The sequence below is a fragment of the Solanum pennellii genome, chromosome 12, assembly GCF_001406875.1.
Source record: "Solanum pennellii chromosome 12, SPENNV200".
Taxonomy (NCBI): domain Eukaryota; kingdom Viridiplantae; phylum Streptophyta; class Magnoliopsida; order Solanales; family Solanaceae; genus Solanum; species Solanum pennellii.
The window spans coordinates 37,690,710-37,711,282 of NC_028648.1; positions in this window are offsets into that span (position 1 = coordinate 37,690,710).

Genomic DNA, 20,573 nt, shown 5'->3' on the forward strand with positions numbered 1-20,573 from the left:
CCGCCAGCCCCCACCCCATCCCCAACCCCCAAAATAATTAATTTTGTTTTTTAAAAATACTATAAACTTCAAATTTTTATTTTTTCACTCCTAACCCCTCCCCCGGCCCTACCACCACCACCCCAAAAAAAATTGTTTTTAAAAAATATTTTCAATTTCATAAATTATTTTCTACTGTAGTAAAATAAAAGATGTCTCTCAAAAACATTTTTCATACATAAATCAAACACAAATCATTTCCGGAAAATATTTTCTATTCACCAACCAAACATGAGAATATAAGTCCAAAATCTACTTCTTTTCCAGGAAAACATTTTCAATAGAAAACACACACCCTTAGTGAGAGACTTTTAACCTTCCAAATAACATCTAACTTTTAGGACAGAAATATATATATTCTTTTTGTGACGATATTATTAACTAGTCCTTACATGTTGGTCTTAACTGAACCTTTTTCTAGTAGTGATAGCTGCTAACATAAACACACTTATCTAACCTCCACAATATCTAATTCCTCTCATCCCATATAGGTATTATTTCTCCAACATTTTTCCCTACCACCTTAAAAAACACTTCTCACAATACTATCTCACAACGCTATTTCATTTTCTAAAGTAGGTGTAAATTGGTACTTACATGACAAAATCAGTTCTTCAGCTTTCGTCCTTTAGCTCTTCTATTTTTAGTTCGTCGATCCCCAGTTCTTTAGTATTAACTCTTCATCTCGTTGAGAAAATCGAATCTGGAGAGGAAAATCTTCAACTCAAATCTTCCATTTTTCAGCTCAGCTAGTCAGTTATTCAGCCTCCTCTCTTAGATCTTCAGCTTCCTCTCTTTGATTTTCAACTTCCCCTCATTCATTTTCAGTTCTGAGGAATGAGAAAGGCGTATGTTTTTCAGAATAGGAAAGAAGAGTAAAGCCAATGTCAATATAGGAAAGAGGAGAAAGTAAAAAGTTTAGGCTACATTTAAAAGCGTTCCCAAAAATATTTTAGGCAACACCTTTCAAGAGTTGCTCAGATTTAGTGTGGTCATTGTCTTGGTCAAAGTACTCAAACAAGAGGTCAATGACTCCTTCCAACAAAAAAATCAAAAGGTATTAAAAATACTAGAATAACAAAAAACTAAAGGAAAGCAAAAACACATCATTGATGAATACATAAGCACTAAAAAACAGAGAAGAAGGATACCAAGAACCAAAAATTTCACAAAATGCATGACCATCAGGAACTAAGTAGGAAAAGAGAAACGCAAACTAAACAGCTGACTACCTCTCTAAATGGAAGCACAGACTGGACATTATTTATCAATATTACACAATGATGATATTCAGTGCAAACACATGTACAGAACTAAACTATGACAAAGCCAGAGACAAATGTCATTCCTGCTAAAAGAAGACAACATAGATTGACACTTTTAAGGACAAGCTTTACTTTTAATCAAGAGGAAACACAAGAAATTTACATTTTAATCTGTAGGCAAGAAATTGACATGTAATGAAGTTTTAAGTTACTTTCTATTTGCTTATATTTGGGATTTAGTTCATCAAATAGGACAACATCAAATATTTCTCTCCATCTAGTTTGCACCGGCTTCTCCTAATTCATCTAAATCATAGATGAAGCAAGCCTCAATTTCAACAATATCAAAAACTCAACAAGTTGTTTATCTTGCGAAAACAAATCTTCTACTTCTATTCTATTATCGCTATTAACAATTAGCAGAAAAGGGAGAAAGCATAATCTTCAAGTTCAAGGTATAATAAGCAATAAATCAATTAAAGACGTAGAAACAATTGTTTTACTAAAGATTTAAGTTATATACAGTAATAATTAAAGTATGTTAGGCTATGACTGTATTTTTACCAGTAATAGCAGCTAATATACTATATTTGTGAGGTCACCAATCTAATTTGATATACACAATATATCTTACTGTTATACTATAACTTCATGAAATTAAATCTCTGCTGGTAATCTGCAAGATATAACCTTACGAATTCACAATATATGTTCACGATAAATCAAAATAAGGAATTGGATACTATATCTTACTGTTATACTATATTATATGTATATAAGTTCACCAAGAAAGAAAATATTACAATACCAAATGTCTATACAAGAAAACTACCATTAAAGAGACACTCCAATAACATTAAGCAGGCAGAATGACCATCCCCCCCACAGCAATAGAAAAGATAAAATAAAGACTGAACTTTTCCCCAGAAGCAAAAAACATACAGATAGAAGTAACAATTATGGAGTATGACCTAAGGACCAACAAAGCGAGTTGAGAATCGTATGTTTTCGTATATAGACTCTAGCAAAACAAAAATACTGGTTGATTTTTCCCCATTTTGTCAAGAATAGATGGACAAAGTTATCTCTTTGTGTTTCTCAAACTCTACAAATATTGTCACACAGTATCAGATCCTTTAAAAATTGCAATTTAAAGATCCAAAAATCATCCACAACACTTTTAAAGAATCCGAGTAAAATTGATATGTAGTGTCAATGTTGGTGGGATGCGGGAGGCAACAATAAGTGGAGTAGCTAGAGTGAAATTTAAATGTTTTGTCGAGCTCATTAGCAATTTACATGTCTATGCACAGAAGTTTTACTCTATTAATATTAGTTTGAGCCTACAAAAACCATTGGGACACAAAATACCAGAAATAAAAATTATTTTAATATTAACATACATACTTCAACTCGTGGGACAAGAACAAAAACACCAACAGATCCCCTTTCGCCACCTAGTGGCTAAACGTTAGCCACTCCTTTTTTAATTTATTCACTAAACTGGTTCATGGATGAAGTTGCAGGGTTGTGTACAATGCATCTTGTGGTTTCCTCGGCTAAATCATGAATTGAATTTCCAAAAGTATCATTTAATGTATTTAGTAGCTACATGTTTGAACTCAAAGCTTATTCATTATAAGAGTTCAAAATTGATTACATGAACTCAAACCTCGTTAACTATTATGGACGATTTAAGACTTAATCAACTTATAAGCCTAAGAAAAAAGAAATTTTCAAGTGAAAAATCAACTCATTTATACTTATTTCGTTATTAAGGCTAAGGGAACCCATAAATAGACTAATAAAGCTAAATTACGAGCTAGACTCCTAAAAATTGTATAAAAACACAAGATCATCAAAACCATAAATCTAAAATTTAGACTTTCAAAGATAGAATTCTTACCGGGTACACCCTATTTTAGCAAAATCATGTTCTTGAGCAAGAATTATTATGTAAATCATATTCTTAAGGGAGACTATCTTCAACATCTCAGGTCTTCATCCATAAATTTGGATGAAATTAAGTTCTTCAGCGAGAAATCCAAAAGGAAAGTGTGACGGAGAGACTTAGCTTAAGTTCATCTTGCCAACAACCCCGATAAATTTCTTCTAAACAAAAAAATCATTCAATAACTTATCTGGATGAAATGGATGTGGTTGAAGAGGATCTTACTTAAACTTACCGAAATTTTAGTTACTAGAAAAGAAAAAGCTCGATCAGCTCGTCTACTCATTCTTTAGCTCGATGAGTTCTTTAATGATAGAGAAGGGTGAGTTATGTTATTCGGGTAAAGCGTGAGTTCTTCAGGGAAAGCGTGAGTTTTTGTCTAAATGATTTTATTATTAATGTTTATTATTTTTGCCAATAAAAATAAGAGAGAGTTAAAATTGTTGGAGGGAATATATGTAAAAAAAATTGTTGTCAATTATATCATATTGTAACAACACTTATAAAGTGTTGTTTATATCATTATAGAGTACACTTTTCAAGTGTTGCCAGTATTATTGTTACTAAAAGTTAAAAAAAATGTCTACATTACAAAAGCATCCTCAAAATTACTTTAGGCAACACTTTAAAAGTGTAGTCCAGAATTAGTGTTGGTGTAGACCTAAAATGGTGTAGTGACAATATCATATCATCGGTCACCTAGTTTGAGTGTTTGATTGAGGGTCATGCAGTGGGTGCATCTCTATGTCATGATTATAGCCAAGACGTTCAACATTCACTATGTTTATTCATGCAAGCACTTTCATAAAACGGGATATCATTCATGTTAGTCATCATGCTTCATCTTTAACTTTCATACTTTGTACAAGTTACGACACATGCCGGTTCAACAATCAAGTAATCTGTCTCTTGGAGCATAATAACAGATGCAAGAAAACCACCAAGAGAGGATCGTGAATTGGGCTACTCAGACTTCACCCTAACACTCACTTTCCATTTACCCCACCCCCAACAAAAAACATGCAATTGTCACCAATGCATAAGAAATATTAAGACAGGATGGTAGGTGAAACAAACCTGAGGCGCATAGCGCCAAAGATCAACAAGCAACTGGGTTCGATTTACCGGAACCCCCAAACTCTGTATTCGGGGCATTCTTAGTGGTGCCCACAGTAGTATCCGCACCCTCAGTTGTGCTCCTCTCAACAACCTCAAGTCTAGAACTAGATGCCCCAACAGCAAACTCGCGAGCCATCAGCTAATGGGTCTGCTCATCAACCAAAGAGGCTCTACTCACAGCTCGGAGATCTATCCGCTCCTTGTTCCTAGCATGTGCCTCATCTCTCTCAGTGGTACAGCTGGAACGGTGCCTCTTAGCACTCTCACATGGCTCAGATGGCAGTGCAGTGGGAGCAGTGAACAGTGAAGCAAGCACTGTGTCCTCAGCTAACTCAAAGGGTGCAGTCCCTCGATAAGGTCCCCTCATCTCCACTATGCTGTCAACATGTGCCTGTAGACTCCCTACAACCTCCTGAAGAGTTGTCAAATCAATGGTGGGGGCTGGGCGTGCTAGAACTCGCTGCTTAAATGCATCTAGGCGCTAGTGGATTGCCTAAATCTTCCACTCCATCTGCTGAGACACCTTTTTCTCAATGCGGTCTTCAGCCTGTGCAACGGATTTCTTAATCCAAGGCTGTATATGATGCATTAAGATGGCCATCTGGGCCTCTAGCTTCAAGATCCTAGCAATCGGGATAAATGCTGCTTTTGGTGGAGTAGACCGAGAGGAACTAGGTTGCCTACTAGTTTCAGGGGCGGACTCGGCCAGGGTGGTATCGATCGACTTTAAAGTGGCTGGATCAACCCCTTGGGATAACTCTACCATATCCGCTAAGTTCTCACTCAGTGTATGCAAATCAACTGTGGGACCACGTCAAGGTGCTTCTACGTTGGCCTTATCCCTTATGAGACATATATCCACACCGTCAATGGAGAGTTACTGTACAATCCACTTCTTGGTGGAATCTCTCTGATCTCTGCTCCGTTGACACTAGCCACTCTTGTCCAAATCCCACTAGTAATCTAACTCTGGAGTCAGGGGAACCCTTGCGGAACTAGTGGACACACCATGAAAGAAGCGGCGGATGGAGTGACAACAAATGTCCACCCGACAGCCTTAAACTAGAACCTTAGTGAGTGGGTCCGATTTGAAATGTTTCGCACTCTTGTCTTAAGAACATTTGAGAGTTTCCACAGATAAGGCGTACAACTCTCGAACAACCTCATCGCTATATGACTCTGGAATACAATCCATCCACCAAATCCTGTGGCGGGTAAACAGGTTATGCACCTCAAGGACTGTGTGAAGACTCCCTGTAGGAAGTCGCCACTCGACTGTCACCAACCGAGTCCTCACCATCTTCTCATTTCGGTATATCTGATCATTACCATTGACACACCACAGGTTGGGCTTATCATGTATCGGTGCCAGGACATGATGCTGGGGTGAAAGAGCAGATTGCGAACACTGGGCCTCGTTATACGTGGCATGGTGGGCAGACACATCTAGAAGAGTGGATCCAAGTGTGCTGGACTGCACGTAGTGGCCTCATTTGGCCCCGTAGAATGGGATTTTTCTTAACCTGAAGCCTCTTCGGAGCCAGACGCTCCCTCACAACCTGAGGCAGACCAAAATGGTTTGCCGGTTAGTGTGCGCTCCTCATCAGATTGGGAGGGAGTGACTACGCCGGACGCCACCTTCTGAGTGGTGCCCCGACTGGCTCTAGTAGCTAGTGTAGGGGTCAGGGTTTCTGGGGGAACGTATTTTAGATCCCGCTCATTGTCTGGACAACCGATCATTCTGCGGGATGGTGCCATTGACTTGGACCGACCCTTAGAATAGACGATGTTTTGTTTGGGGAGCCATAAGTACATGAAAAGCAATTTGTTAGTCTCAATGTAATAAAACTTCAAAACAAAATAATCAAAACAGAACCTTGAAAAATAAGACATAGGCCATTTGCAGAATTGCAGTATTGGGAGACGGGCACTATCAATGGTCCGTCGATAGTGTCCGTGGGTGGACACTTAGCAAATTTTAAAAGTCTACATTCCACAAACATATCAAATAGAAACGACGGACGTATAAAACGGCCCATCAATAAATCGACAAACCGTAGCTCACTTCTGTATTTTGACACTTAGAATAATTCAGAATTTCACATAAATCAAAGTTTCAATTAGAAATGATGGACGTGCAAAATGGCCAATCGATCAATCGATGGACCGTTGTCCACTTCGTCATTCAAAAGTTGTGTATTTTTAGAGTTTAGCCATCGACGGTCCATTGATGAACCGATGGTCCGTAGATGGGGTCTGTTGCTGTTGGTCAAAGACAATTTTCAGGGCTTGGTTTTAAAAACACATTTTGACAACTTTAAGCAAATGAAAGGTTTACCCAACACATAAGAACAAGTATAAGACCAATTCGTCATCCTTATGGCTTTGATTTCACAAATTTTGATCACGGATCCTACAAGGCTATCAAACCTTAAGTTAGAAAATCAACAATAATATTGAATTAACACACATCCACCCACAACCCATCCACTTTATATCATTCGAAGGGACATGAAACCCATATATTAACAATTTAAACATGCAATTTTTTCCCTAAGTCAAGACCCACATATGATTTATCTGTTTCCAAAAGCAAAACGAACGAGAATTCACTAAGCAAAGGGAAATGAAATACCTGTAAACTGTAGTGGAGTGAATGAGTGGGTGTTCTTGCAAAAACAAACCTTTGTGCCTTCCTTTGAACACCGAACCGAATATAATGGAGTTGTAGTAGAATATAGGGAGGTTAGGGTTTTGGTTTTTCTCGAAGTTTGGGAGTTGTGGGGATTTTCAAGAAAACGGGAATGAGAGATATTGAGAGTTAATGGGGGAAGGAAGGGAATACAGGGAGGCAAACGGTTTGGAGGGAATTTGAAAAGATATGGGAAGATAAATGAATAGAATTTAATATGGTCAAACGGGTCGGGTCGAGTCACTTGTTTTTGTGACACGACGATACCCCGTCAACGGTCTGTAAGTCGGTCGACAGACAATCGACTAGACCATCGATTGTACATAGATTAAGACCAATGTTTAAGACATATCTGGGATATACGGACACGATCGACGGTCCATCGATTGAATGACGTCCCGTCATTTGGTTCGTAGATCTGTGCACCAAATCAATTTCTGCAGAATTCATGGGTTTGGTCCATGCACATTGAACACCCATTAAGCTATTCTTTTTGTGTTTTTCTGGACACTTTTGAGACACGAACCCTAAACTACTCTCTAGTCAACAAACTAAAAAATAACACATGAAGGTGAGTAAATAAAACACGAGACAAGATAATGCAACTATTCCTACAAAGAAAAGAAAATCATATTGTTGGCTAGAGGATACACCTTGGGTTGCCACAAAAGAAGCGCTTGATTTAATGTCGCAGCACGACGCAAGATCCTTGATTACTGAGACTTTATGTAGGACATATGCTTCAACCAGTACATGGACACTCCAGCATGACTTAGGTTGATCTTGATTTGTTGCCCATTGACCGTCAAATTTGCACCCTCCTTGTTCTCCACCTCAACCGCTGCATGTGGAACACTTTATTGATAAGTAATGGTGCAGTCCACTTGGACTTGAGTTTTCCAGAAAACAAGCGTAGCCTAGAGTTGAATAAAAGCACAAAGTCCCTAACCGCAAATTCTCGCTTTTCAATCATTTTTTCATGGTACTTCTTCATCTTGTCTTTGTAAATGGCTGAACTTTTATATGATTTTAGGAGAAACTCATCAATCACATTCAACCCATTATATCTCTGCTCCACTGCTTCATTCCAATCAATATTCAGTTTCTTCATCGCCTACGGGACCTTGTGTTCTAACTCAACTAGAAAGTGACAAGCCTTCCTATACACAAGTTGGTATGGAGACATACCTATGGGGGTCTTGTATGCAGTCCGGTAGGCCCATATAGCATCATCAAGCCTCCTTAACCAATCCATTCTATTAGCATTCACCGTTTTTCGATAGGATCTGCTTGATTTCTCTGTTGGATACCTCAACTTGCCCACTAGTCTGTGGGTGGTATGGAGTGGATACATTATGGCGAACCCCATATTTCTCCAATAGACCTTTGAACAACTTGTTGCAAAAGTGAGATCCCCCATCAATAATAATGTCCCTAGGTGTGCCAAATCTTGAGAAGATGTTCATTTACAACTCTTCCCTTCATTGTTGGCAAGTGCTATGACTTCCACACATTTTGACAAATAGTTCACCGCCACAAGTATATATTTCATCCCATGAGAACTCACGAACGGGCTTATAAAATCAATGCCCCATACGTCAAAAAACTGAATCACTAGAATGGATTTAAAGGGAGCTCTTGCCTCTTAGAAATTCCTCCATCTCTTTGGCACCTATCACATGACTAGGAGAACTCATGAGAATCTTTGTGAATTGTTGGATAATAATGCCCACACTGCAAAATCTTGTGAGTAGTCCGGATACCACTATGATGTCCACCCACAGGCGAGGATTGGTATGCCTCCAAATTACTTAGCATCTCAACTTCCGGCACACAACGGCGAATAAGCCAATCACCAAAACTCTTGTATAAGTAAGGCTCATCCCATAAGAACTTTTTCACATCATGCATAAATTTTTTCCTCTGATGGAATGACAAGTAGGATTGGACTATGTCACTAGCCTGATAATTCGCAAAATCAGCGAACCATGGAATCAAGTCATGAGAAGAAACCAATACATGCTCACCAGGAAATGTATCATCAATTTCACCCTTTTCACCCAACTCTTGCATAACTTCATCCTCCAATTTGGACAAGTGATAGGCAAGTTGATTTTAATTCCCTTTTCTATCTTTTACCTCAAAATCAAACTCTTGCAATAGGAAAACCCATCTAATCAATCTTGGTTTCGCATCCTTCTTTGCAATCAAATACCTCAAAGCGTAGTGGTCAGTATGCACTATAACTCTCGTGCAAAGAAAATGGGTACGAAATTTTTTGAATAAAAATACCACTGCAAGGAGCTCTTGTTAAGTCACAATGTAGTTATTTTTTTCTTCATTTAGGGCCTTAATGGAATAATAGATGGAGTGAAGGATTTTATCCCTACTTTTTCCCAATACCACAACACGAGCAACCCCGATACCATCACACATCACCTCAAATGGCTTGCTAAAATCAGGGGAAATAATTATGGACTCAAACACCAACTTCTCCTTTAACTCTCCAAATGACTTCACACATGATTCATCAAAATAGAATTTACATTCCTTCTTAAGTAACTTGCACAGAGGATGTCTACTTTTTGAGAAATCCTTAATAAACCTCCAATAGAAGCCCACATGCAAAAGAAAACTTCTCACATCTCTTTAAAAGATGGGTTGATGAAGTCTCTCTATAACCTCAACTTTTTATCGATCAACCTCTATCCCCTTCTCTGAGATGCATGGCCTAATACAATACCTTCTTTCACCACTTTTTCCACCTATTCACTACTACTATCCACTACCTCATCATCTTTACTCATCTCATTTTCTACCTCAGATGGCATAGGTGGATCAATGGTTCGCTTACCTCCTTGAGTAATGATTCCCATGCAATGTCCATCATTTTTAGGATCTTGAATGGTATAGCTAGGAATAGTGCCCGGTTGTCATGGGTTCATTAGTAGTAGCCAGTTGGGCCATTCGTAACTCAAGATGCTTGATCGAGACCGCATGTGCATCAACCTTTTGCTCGATACTAGCCAAATCACCTCTCAATTGCTTGGCGTGCTCATCACTAACATCAAACCTCCTCATCATCTTCCGTAACATATCTTCAACTAACGCCATACTACCTCCACCATCCCTAAGAGAAAATTCCCTATTTTGAGGGGGAACATAGGATCCACTTCGATCATTTCTGCTACCATAGTTACCCCGATTGTACTTGTTATCGCAGTTGCAATTTTTATATCGAACAGAATGACCTTCTCTAATGTAATTCCCATAGTTCCGACCTTTATTTCATTGACCTTGGTGCCAATTCTCCTAATTGGATCCTTGGGCGTTCGGTCGGAAACCCCCTGTCAGATCATTCACTACATAAGAATCCTCTTCATAATAGTATTCATCCGCTGGCGGTTGTATTTTAGTCAAGTAATTCACCACATTTACTTTCTCTGCACCTCCAGTGACATATTTTAATACCAACCCAATCTCAGTTCTCATTTGAGACATCTCTACACGAATCTCATCTATGGACAGATTATGTGTATCTTGCACTTCAAAGGTGTTTCTCCCAGTGTTTGACTTCCTAGCAGTCCAAGTCCTATTCTTGCGAGAGATTTTCCCCAACTTCTCTCTAATCTCTGCATATGTACACTCACTAGAAGAACAACCCACAATAGTATCAAGTACCACCTTAATATTATCATCGTTAGCTCGATAGAAGTACTCTTTCAACTATTCATCAACAATGTGGTGGTTTGGTACACCTCTCACGTTAGCTGTAAATCTGTCAAAATAGCTACTCACCGACTCCCAGGTGGTGCCACAAAATTGTTCACTCTATATTTATGGCTCAAATTTTAGGAAACCGGGTAGTATCGTGCTAGGAACACATCCTCAACTGATCCCATGTGTAGATAGAATAATAGGGCAACTCAGTAAACCATATTGCGGTCTCTCCCATTAGTGAAAGATGAAACAATATCAACCCACTGACGTTCATATCCAAATCTAGCCTCCCTACGCAACTCTTGCACACCGACCTCAGTTTGGCGATGTGAGCCTGTGGATCCTCATATGGTAGCCCTAAAAACAAACCCTTTGCGGTGAACATCTGCGTCAAGATACTACTTACCATGAATGTTTTACCAAATGGTAGAGGAGTAGGACAAGAGACCCAACAGAATCAGTGATGTTAATGTTGCCCCTATAGAACTTTTGAGGGTGTGGGATGAGAGGCTTCATTCTTAAAGCATCATCAGAAAGATTTACCAAAACCACTTGGTTATGAGCATCAACTGTTGGTGGGTCCTGGAGATTTATCTCATCACCTATATTAGATGGTTGTGAAGATTATTCATTCTTCGAAGTGTACGGTTCAGTTTAGAATCAAATGGAAGTATTGGTTAAGTAACATTTCGAGAAACCCAGACTAGTCTTAAAGCCTAACATAGGTGCCATAGGGTATAAACACTGTATTAAGACTTATCACAATGAATATAGGTCTTTTAGGAAGTTTAGGACCCAAATAGTCTAAGAACGTCCATGATTTTCCAAAACTAGTTCTAAGGGGTACTAGCATTGCTTAGCCTATTTGACTAGCTTTTAGGAGTCAGAAATCCCTGAATATTGGTGGAAAGGTAGTTAATAGGTGTTTAATATGGTTCGTGATCTAAACATCCGGGTATGAATCCCCAAGGGCTAACCAAAGTCCCTTGATGAGGACCCTTGCACGTTGGTGTCAACACTGCCTTGGTAGTGTGTAACAACGACACATAGTCGACGATCCGTGTGTGGATCAACGGGGAATCGTTGCCAACCTTCGACCAAAACATAGAATTTTTGTTGAAAACCCCAAATTTCATGGTCCCCTACAAGAACGACAGATGTGCAACACGGAAGGGCACGGTGACCGTTGACTGAGAGACAGACCGTCGATTAGGGTATTGTCGGTGAGGGTTGAATTTCCTTTACATTTTACGTTAGTTTCATTTAATTAGTTAGGGGTTCAGGTTATTATTAAGGGATTTAAGGGAATCTAATTAAGTTCATTAATCAACAATATAAAGACCCCCAAGCCTCATTAGTCTAAACACAACGCACAAAATAAACTCTCTTCCTTCTCACTTCTTTCTTTCTCTATTTTGAAGACTCCATTGAACACAAGCTAGGGGGAGGTTTTGGGGACTGATAAGGGAAGATTTCACCATCAAATATTCATCAAATGTTGAGGTATGTGATCTAATTCATTTTTGAGTCTTCTTTCTTCAAAGGGCTTTATGAAAGTATTTCTAGAAGTTGGGTTTTCAAGTGGGTTTCACTCTATTACGAATTTGATGATATGGACTGAGTTTTTTATGGTTTATTCAGGATATAATGGATATATTAACAGTTATTTTAACTTTATTATAATAATTTGTGATGGTTTGATCTAAATAGAAGAACACGATCCTTAACCCTTAACCCTAGGTTTGATCTTAATGTGAATTGTGTTTTGATTGATTCAATTGACATAATTTTTTGTTAAATCACTATTAGATGATGGTGTTACAGTAATCATTAACAAATTATGATGATTTGTATCCTACATACATATTCTTGAGAAGTGATCTAGGTTATGACAATTGACTTAAGTATCTTGTCTTAAGCTTTATTGACTATGAAATTATGGTGTAGTGAGTCTTCTAGTATTGTTATCATTTAGATTATTAAATGATGATGTGGAAAATCTAAGATGGATTGGATTTAGGGTTTATGCTAATACCTAAATGATGAACGATGAAGGAGACTTGGTAAGTCTTATGATCTCTATCCTTACTTCCAATTGTGATTGTCTAATGATCTCTATCCTTACATCCAATTGTGATTGATTGAGTTTAATTCATGATGTTATATTGGACTACGCCTTGTGTTAGGATTGATAGGGTGGTGTGATGTTTAGTTGAAATGTCTTGACTGTTGTTAGGTTGATAAAAGAAGTATGTGTTATAAGGATTGTGATGACTATCAATGTGCATTATTATGATATGAAATGCTAATGTGCTAACCTCACTTATATGAATAGTAACGAAAGGACTTATACTCATACAATTCTTATTGAGCTATCGATGATGATCATTATACAAGGGGTATACCCTATGACCTAAAATAAGTTATGATTGATTATTAACGTCTTAAAGACATTTTAAAAAAAACGGACTCTAGCTTAGAACCGTGTGAACTAGATTGAGGATTGTCCCTACCCACATAGGGAAGGTAGGAGAAATAAAGTACTCTTGAGATTGGAGACTACAATGCATGGACAATCAAGAGTGTTCAAACTTTATATTATAGTTCTTGAACTATGTTGCCCCCATATGAATACTACATAGTGGATCCACCTGGTTGCTATGTTTTCTGTTTTGGTACTACCTTTGCAAGTAGTCCAGCTTCCTTCAGTGTAAGGTTTTCTGACACCGGATTCCACACTAGCTCATGTGGTCTATGATGGATTCAACAAGATGTTCCCAAAAGGTAAAATTAAGTAAAGGATTGAACTCTAACTAGGACAACCTAAGGGGTCTAGCTTGGTCTAAGTAGGGGCACAAGACTCTACCTAAACATTGCACTAGTTAGGCTTGAGGGGAGTCTTAGGAGGATGTTATTATGTATGTTTATGTTTATGATAATTTATGATGTGTATATGAAGGACTTTCACCTTATTAATACTAAATAATATGTTGACTAGATCACTTATGAGTACATGTTGGTTTATATTGTTGAAGTAAGATGAAATGTATATCTAAATGCCATGTTATATGAAATAGGTTTTTAGTCATCATTCTTGTTGGGTTACTTGATTGAGTAAAGTTGTGGGTCTTTTCTTGGCCATTGCACTTGTTGACTTGATAGGGGTTCATGGGTAATTTTCTTGCTTTGATATAATGAAATGTACTCTTATTCATGCATGTGATATAAATTCTTTATGATAGGGTTGTAGTAGATTATGGGTTCAAGTATGATGATATGCATATTACTTGTTTGAGTTAGTAAGCATAATTTTATTACTTGGTATGACTTTTTTGATTATGCAATAAGACTTCTAAAGGGTATAATAGCATGGTTTAATAGAATGTTCCTCTTTACCATATTTTGATCATATATGTGCATGTGTTCTCATACTTAGTACAAGTGGCATACTAAACCCATTTCCTCCCTTTTCCCAAAACATTTTAGGTTCCGGTCGTTAAAGGCTCATTCGAGACGACTTGAAGAAAACTTGGACATTCTATACCATCCAAGTGGGTAAGTCCTACTTGCCAAGGGCGATGCCAATATCTTTCTTATGAAGTTGCTTTGTTTTTCTAAGATTGTAATGGTAATTCCACTTTGATTAGAGTACGATTTGTGTAAGCCTATATGTGGCTTCTTTACATTGATGTAAGGCTATGCCAAATTGCTATGATCGGTTATATGGTATGAGATGAGACAATCCTTTACACTATGTTCTATCGTACATATATACATACATACATACATAAACACACACACACATATATATATATATGCGCAATAAAAGTAGAAGGCTATGCAACCTTCCTATACGAAGGTCTATGTATACTTAATATATATATTATGTGTATGTAGAGGTCTATGTAAACCTCCAAGTAGAGGTGATAAAACATTTAAAATTTTCCTCTAAAATTCAACTTATGAATAGGATGATGTAAACTAGGTGGCTAGTCCCACTACATAAAAAGGACCGGTTACGTCTAGGGGGTAAACCCAGATGTGACAAGTTCTCCTCGGCTCCGTGTACTTGGCATGCACTAGAGCAAGACCTGAAAGAAACAAAATAAAGATAAAAGGGTAAAATTAGGAAACTGTTGACTAAAATTCAATAATGTTATTAAAGTTAATCCAAACGCCACTCTCCCCGGTAGCGGCGCCAAAATTTGATACGCTCAAATTACACATCCCTAAAGAAGTTTAAGTGGTCGTATCAAGTAAAAATCCTAACTATTAGGTTGGGCTATAGACTTAATTTCAGTGTACTATTACTTCTATTTAGTCAAGTCCTTTCTTAAAATGAGTAATTAAAGGGGGGGGGGGGTCGTGAACAAAAGTGTTCTAATGTTACAAAATCAAACAAGTTACAGGACTAAATCTTTGGTGTATATCAAGTTGTAAGAGAAACAAGGGTGTAAGTGTTCCCCATAGGTTCATAACACCATAATCCTAGCTATAACTATTCTTCCCTAGTGTTTTGCATGCAAAGTGATATGTTAGGTATCTCTAAATCCTTAGTCTGACATTTAGAGAATTTTACCCTGTACCCTTGTCCGCCTACGTGCCTCAAGCTACTAACCCTTACCTTAACTTTATGTTAAGCATCATAATTTTTTTCCTATTAACTACCCCTTGGTCTGACATGTAGCAATAAGGTGAGTTGTAACGCGTGCGCTCCTTAAAAAGACTTCTAAGTGAAAGAATTATCAGTACCTGCAATAACCTATGTGAGAATTGTTATTAATCTTGGTTTACTTTGTCAATCACCCATGGTTCCCACAACCCTAGTTGTGGATTTAGTTACCCATTCGTAGAAGAACACAATTCATGGTTGATAAACAAAAATCACGAACTTACTTTGACAAATTCGAAGAAAATCTAGAAATTGAACCTCAAACAACAAAAATCACTTGAAAACAAAATTCGGATATTTGAATTAATGCAAAAGTTGCAAAAACAAATCTCCCAGAACAAAACTAAAAAAGCAGTAATAAAAACTAACCCCAATAGGAGGTTTTACACCTTATTTATAAAAATATTATCCTAAATTAAAAGAAATTCTATTAAGGAATGTTTTCCAAAAAATATGGCTTAAATCGACGACCCCCACAGACGGTCCATCGATCAAATGACAGACCGTCGACTTCCTCTGTAAGAAGACTTAGCATCTATTTTAGATTTCAACTTGCATATTCTATTATCCAATCGACGAACCAACAACATGGTCTGTCGATTCACCTACAATCCATCGATGCTTCTCGTCGTTCCACACTTAGCTTTTCTTCAACATTGGATACTAGGAATTTCTCTGATCAGATCGACAATTTACTAGGATGGTCACTCGATCAATCAACGGACTGTCGATCATTCCATATATCCACACTTGGTAAGAATTCCCCAAGTTGCTTCCAGATGCCTGAACCTCCAATTGATTGTCACCATCAATGGTCCGTCGATGAGACGATAGGCCATCGATGGCCTTCGTGGGTCACTTCTGCACTAAATCTCCACACCCTTCTACGTTTTGGCTTGGACACCTTTCCTGCAAAATAAATATAAAAACATATTAAAATTACTACAAAAAAGCTTTAGGCACACGCCAATCTTAAGGAAAAAACATTCAAAGTACCGTGAAACCACGGTACATCACATGTACGAAGCATTCTTGAGTCTATGAATGGAGAACGTTGAGACTTAGTATGTCCTATGGTTTTATATGAAGTCTATTTAATATATTATTTGTGTGAAAAGTTTAAATTTCACAGTATTTTTTATACATGTTTGCAGTGAATGATGTCAAAGGGTTTTTACAAGACTTGTGAGATTTTAAGTACGCCGTGTTGCAATCCGGGAACACCATTATCTTCTAGGGTGTACTCTCAAGATGTGACCTTATTATGATGATGAGTGGGATTAATGGATAATATTGATGAATTGAGGGTGATATTCTTGATAAAGTCTATGGAGGCTAATTGGTAAGACATTGTGACCTATAACTCTTTACTTCAATATTGATGGATTGTGACTGGTGACCATGTGATGCAATTGAAGTATTAAATGTGATCAAATTAGGAAGATATGATATGATTCCTATGATAATGGCATGATATAATTGTGTTGAATGTTATATCATGTTGAGGATATGATAATGCAAGTTTGAAGATGATTTCTCTTGTGTGCCTTAGATGATACGATGATGATATGTTGATCTCACTAATGATAGTTGTGTGATGAAAGGAATTTGTCATCCTATGATTACTGAGATAACTGATATGCTATACACGGGGGTTTGTCTCCTATGACCTAATTTAAGCTATGATTATTAAAGAATGACTTAATGACTTTTCAAAAAGGGACTTTATCTTAGCACCAACTGAACTTGAAAATGAGAGGTATTGACTTCCCCATAGAAGGGAGATTCACCAAGGGTTCTCATGATATAGAGACTATAATGTGATTGTGCATAAATAGAGTCCTATACATGTCTCCTAGTTGTTGAACTATGTTGCCCTATAGGAATACTAGCTAGTGGGTACACAGGAAATTCTATGTTCATATCTTGGTCCTACCTTTACATGTATACCACATTCTTTTTGTGTAGGGTTTTATGACACCGGATTCGGTGTTTTTCTCACATGGTATATTGTCGGATAAGGTGATTGTTCTCAAAAATAAAATGAATGTAATAAAGTGAACTCTAACTAGGATGACCTTAGAGGTTCTTCGTAGTGTAGGTAGGGATATGTGACTCAACCTATGCGTTGCACTAGTTGGCCTTTAGGGAATTCCTTCGAGGATGTTGTTATGATCTTATGACTTTAAGGATATGCATATGTTGTCTTTACATGTTGATGACTTTATATGATGTTAGTTTCACTTGTAATCATGGTATTGGTCTATATTTCCATATATGATGATGACTACTCATGATGATATGTTATGTGAAGTTAGGCATTACTTATTATCACTTGTATGCTTTTGATGGAATTGTTGGTAAGGGTCATACATGATATGATGATATGAACTCATGTACATGTATTGTTGTTATGACATTATGTTGGATTTGATTTGGTTATATGAACATGATATGTTACTATTCATATTGATATGACCTACGTTGAAGATAACAATATAGCCTTGACCTTATTGATGACGTTGGTCTTGTGTTGCATATGAACTTGTCTTGATGAAGATGTGATCTTTGGCTTGTATGTGTTCTTTTTTGTGCATTAATGCTTTCAAAAGTGACATGATTTCAAACATTATAGGTGCATATGTTTCCATACTTAGTACAAGTAGATAAACTAACCCATTTCCTTTATATTTCTACAACAATGTAGATTTGGGTCGTTGAAGTTAGAAGACCGATTATAAGAGTACTACGAAATTCCTCAAGGGTTTCATAGGTCCTCAGCATCTGAGATTGATTTAACCCCATTACACTCTACGAAGGGTTCATTATGTAATTGAAACTTCACAACCCTTGTCCTACAATCGATGGAAGTAAAACAAGCATGCAACCAACACAGTCACAATATGACATCAGAGTCAACCATATCATGTTCTATCAATTCAACCATAGAAATTCTATTGGTAAAAGATATTGGACAACTCCTAAATACTCTTCTAGACACCACAGAGTCACCCACCGGGGTTGTAACCGAAAACGGTTTCTTTGGGACATCAGATAATACATAGAAATTTCTAGCTACTAGAAGGGATACAAATGATAAGTAAGCACCGACATATAGTAAAGCATTGACATATGTAGATAACACTTGTAACATATTGATGACGACATCGGGTAAGGGGTTTCATGACATTGGATTTCATGATGCTCACATGATCTATGTCGGTTAAAGTTAAAGTTCCCAATGAAAGAATGAGGCCAGCCTCAAATCATGCACATAATGAAACGAATGATACCAAAGGTGTTAAGATAGGATAATCAAGAGGTGACTTTAATTCAAGTAATGACATTTGGTCATTCTTGGTCATTGCGCAACGAACCCGATGAAAGTCTTAAACTACGTCCTAGGTATAGCTGGTGTTTACACTGGCCAATGAATGAAACGAAATAAAGTATATATTTATGAATGAAATAGACTCTTCGTTTGGCAAAGCAGGCTCCCTAGTTGAGGTCCCATATGTTGTGTCCTCTTTTTTGGGAAATCTTAATGTCAAGTCCATGATTCCATGGTCTCAATGCATACGAATGAATGATATGAACAACATTATGTGTTATATGTATTATGATATGTGCTATGTGAAATGTGTTATGTGCTGTTTGAAAAATGATAAGTTTGATAATGCATGCTACACTCATGTCATGACTTCCCAAATCTAAATTTGGCAGGTCCATTGACTTTCCAGATCAAAATTTGGCAAGTCCACTGACTTGAATTTTCATAAATCATGTTGTTAGGAAAGAGATATTCTTTCTCATGCATGTCCTTGGTATGCGCTTTCATATACCCATACTTAGTGCAGGTCTGTACTTATTCCATTAAAATATCTACTTTTAGGTGCAGACACAGATGGACGTTAGATTTTACAATACAACGTTGCAGCTATCCAGGCGTGGAGCTTTTATCTAGACATGGTAGGCCCTCATCCTTTCGAGGCTGTCTACTATTATTATCTTGTTTAGATTTAGGCTAAATCTATTGGAGCATGTTCGACTAGTGTTTCATTTCCCATTTCATTTCAGACTTTGTATTGGTGCCGTTTTGGCAAGTACACATTTAATGCAGCTACGAATTATTTCTTTCATTTGATGATCTTAGTGTTAGATGGTTGATGGTGAACAGTTACACATGTAATAGAATGTTTAGTAAGCATGTTAGGAAACAAAAATTTCAAAATTTTCCGCTAAAATTAATCTAGATGAAGTAAGAACAACGTAATTAGGCTTGTCTGCAACCTCTACGAGGTCAACGACGCCGGTCTCGTTTGGGGTCTAGACTCCGGTCGTGACAGAAATTAACACCGCCACCAAGAAAGTAAACCACACCACTCAAGAGCAATTTACAATAAAAATTATTCAATATAATAAATTCACCATTTAACCAAGCCATTATTAACTATAATCAATTTCTTAATATTTCATCATAATAAGGCCCTTAGAGCAGGAGCTAAACCAAAATAACAACATAAGAAAACCAAAGTTCATACCTTACCCTAACGTGCTCATTAACCCATTTCTTAAGCTAAAAGTTTGAAATATGCATATACATGAGTTCATTTGGTTGTTTGCATTAGAATAATCAATTCATACTAGAATAAATACATTTATATAATTGGAACACTTTTACAAGAAGACCGCGCTTAAAATCAAAGATAGAAGGAAACAGAGTTTGAAAACCCTTTTTGAAATCTTTTGGAAATGGATTCTTAAATGAAGAGGGTTCAAGGATGCATACAATACCTCATATTGAAGAAATATAAATTATTGTTTATGAAGAAACAACCATCAATAACCCTCCTAGCATTTCTTGACTTCTAGCTTCTATGGAGACTTGAGAGAGTCTTTTAAGAGAGAGGTTTTGGGTTTTAGGAAGAGGGGTCTAAAATGGGGTATTAGGGTTTAGAATACTTTAATATATCTAACTAACCGTAAAATAAAATTCCAAGGTCCTTAAAATGCTTGGGGTGAATTTACCAAACACCCCATGCCAAGGAAGCCACTTAATAGCTTTTGCATGCAACCTCCACAAACCTGAAACGATGGGTCGTTTGTCAGACAACG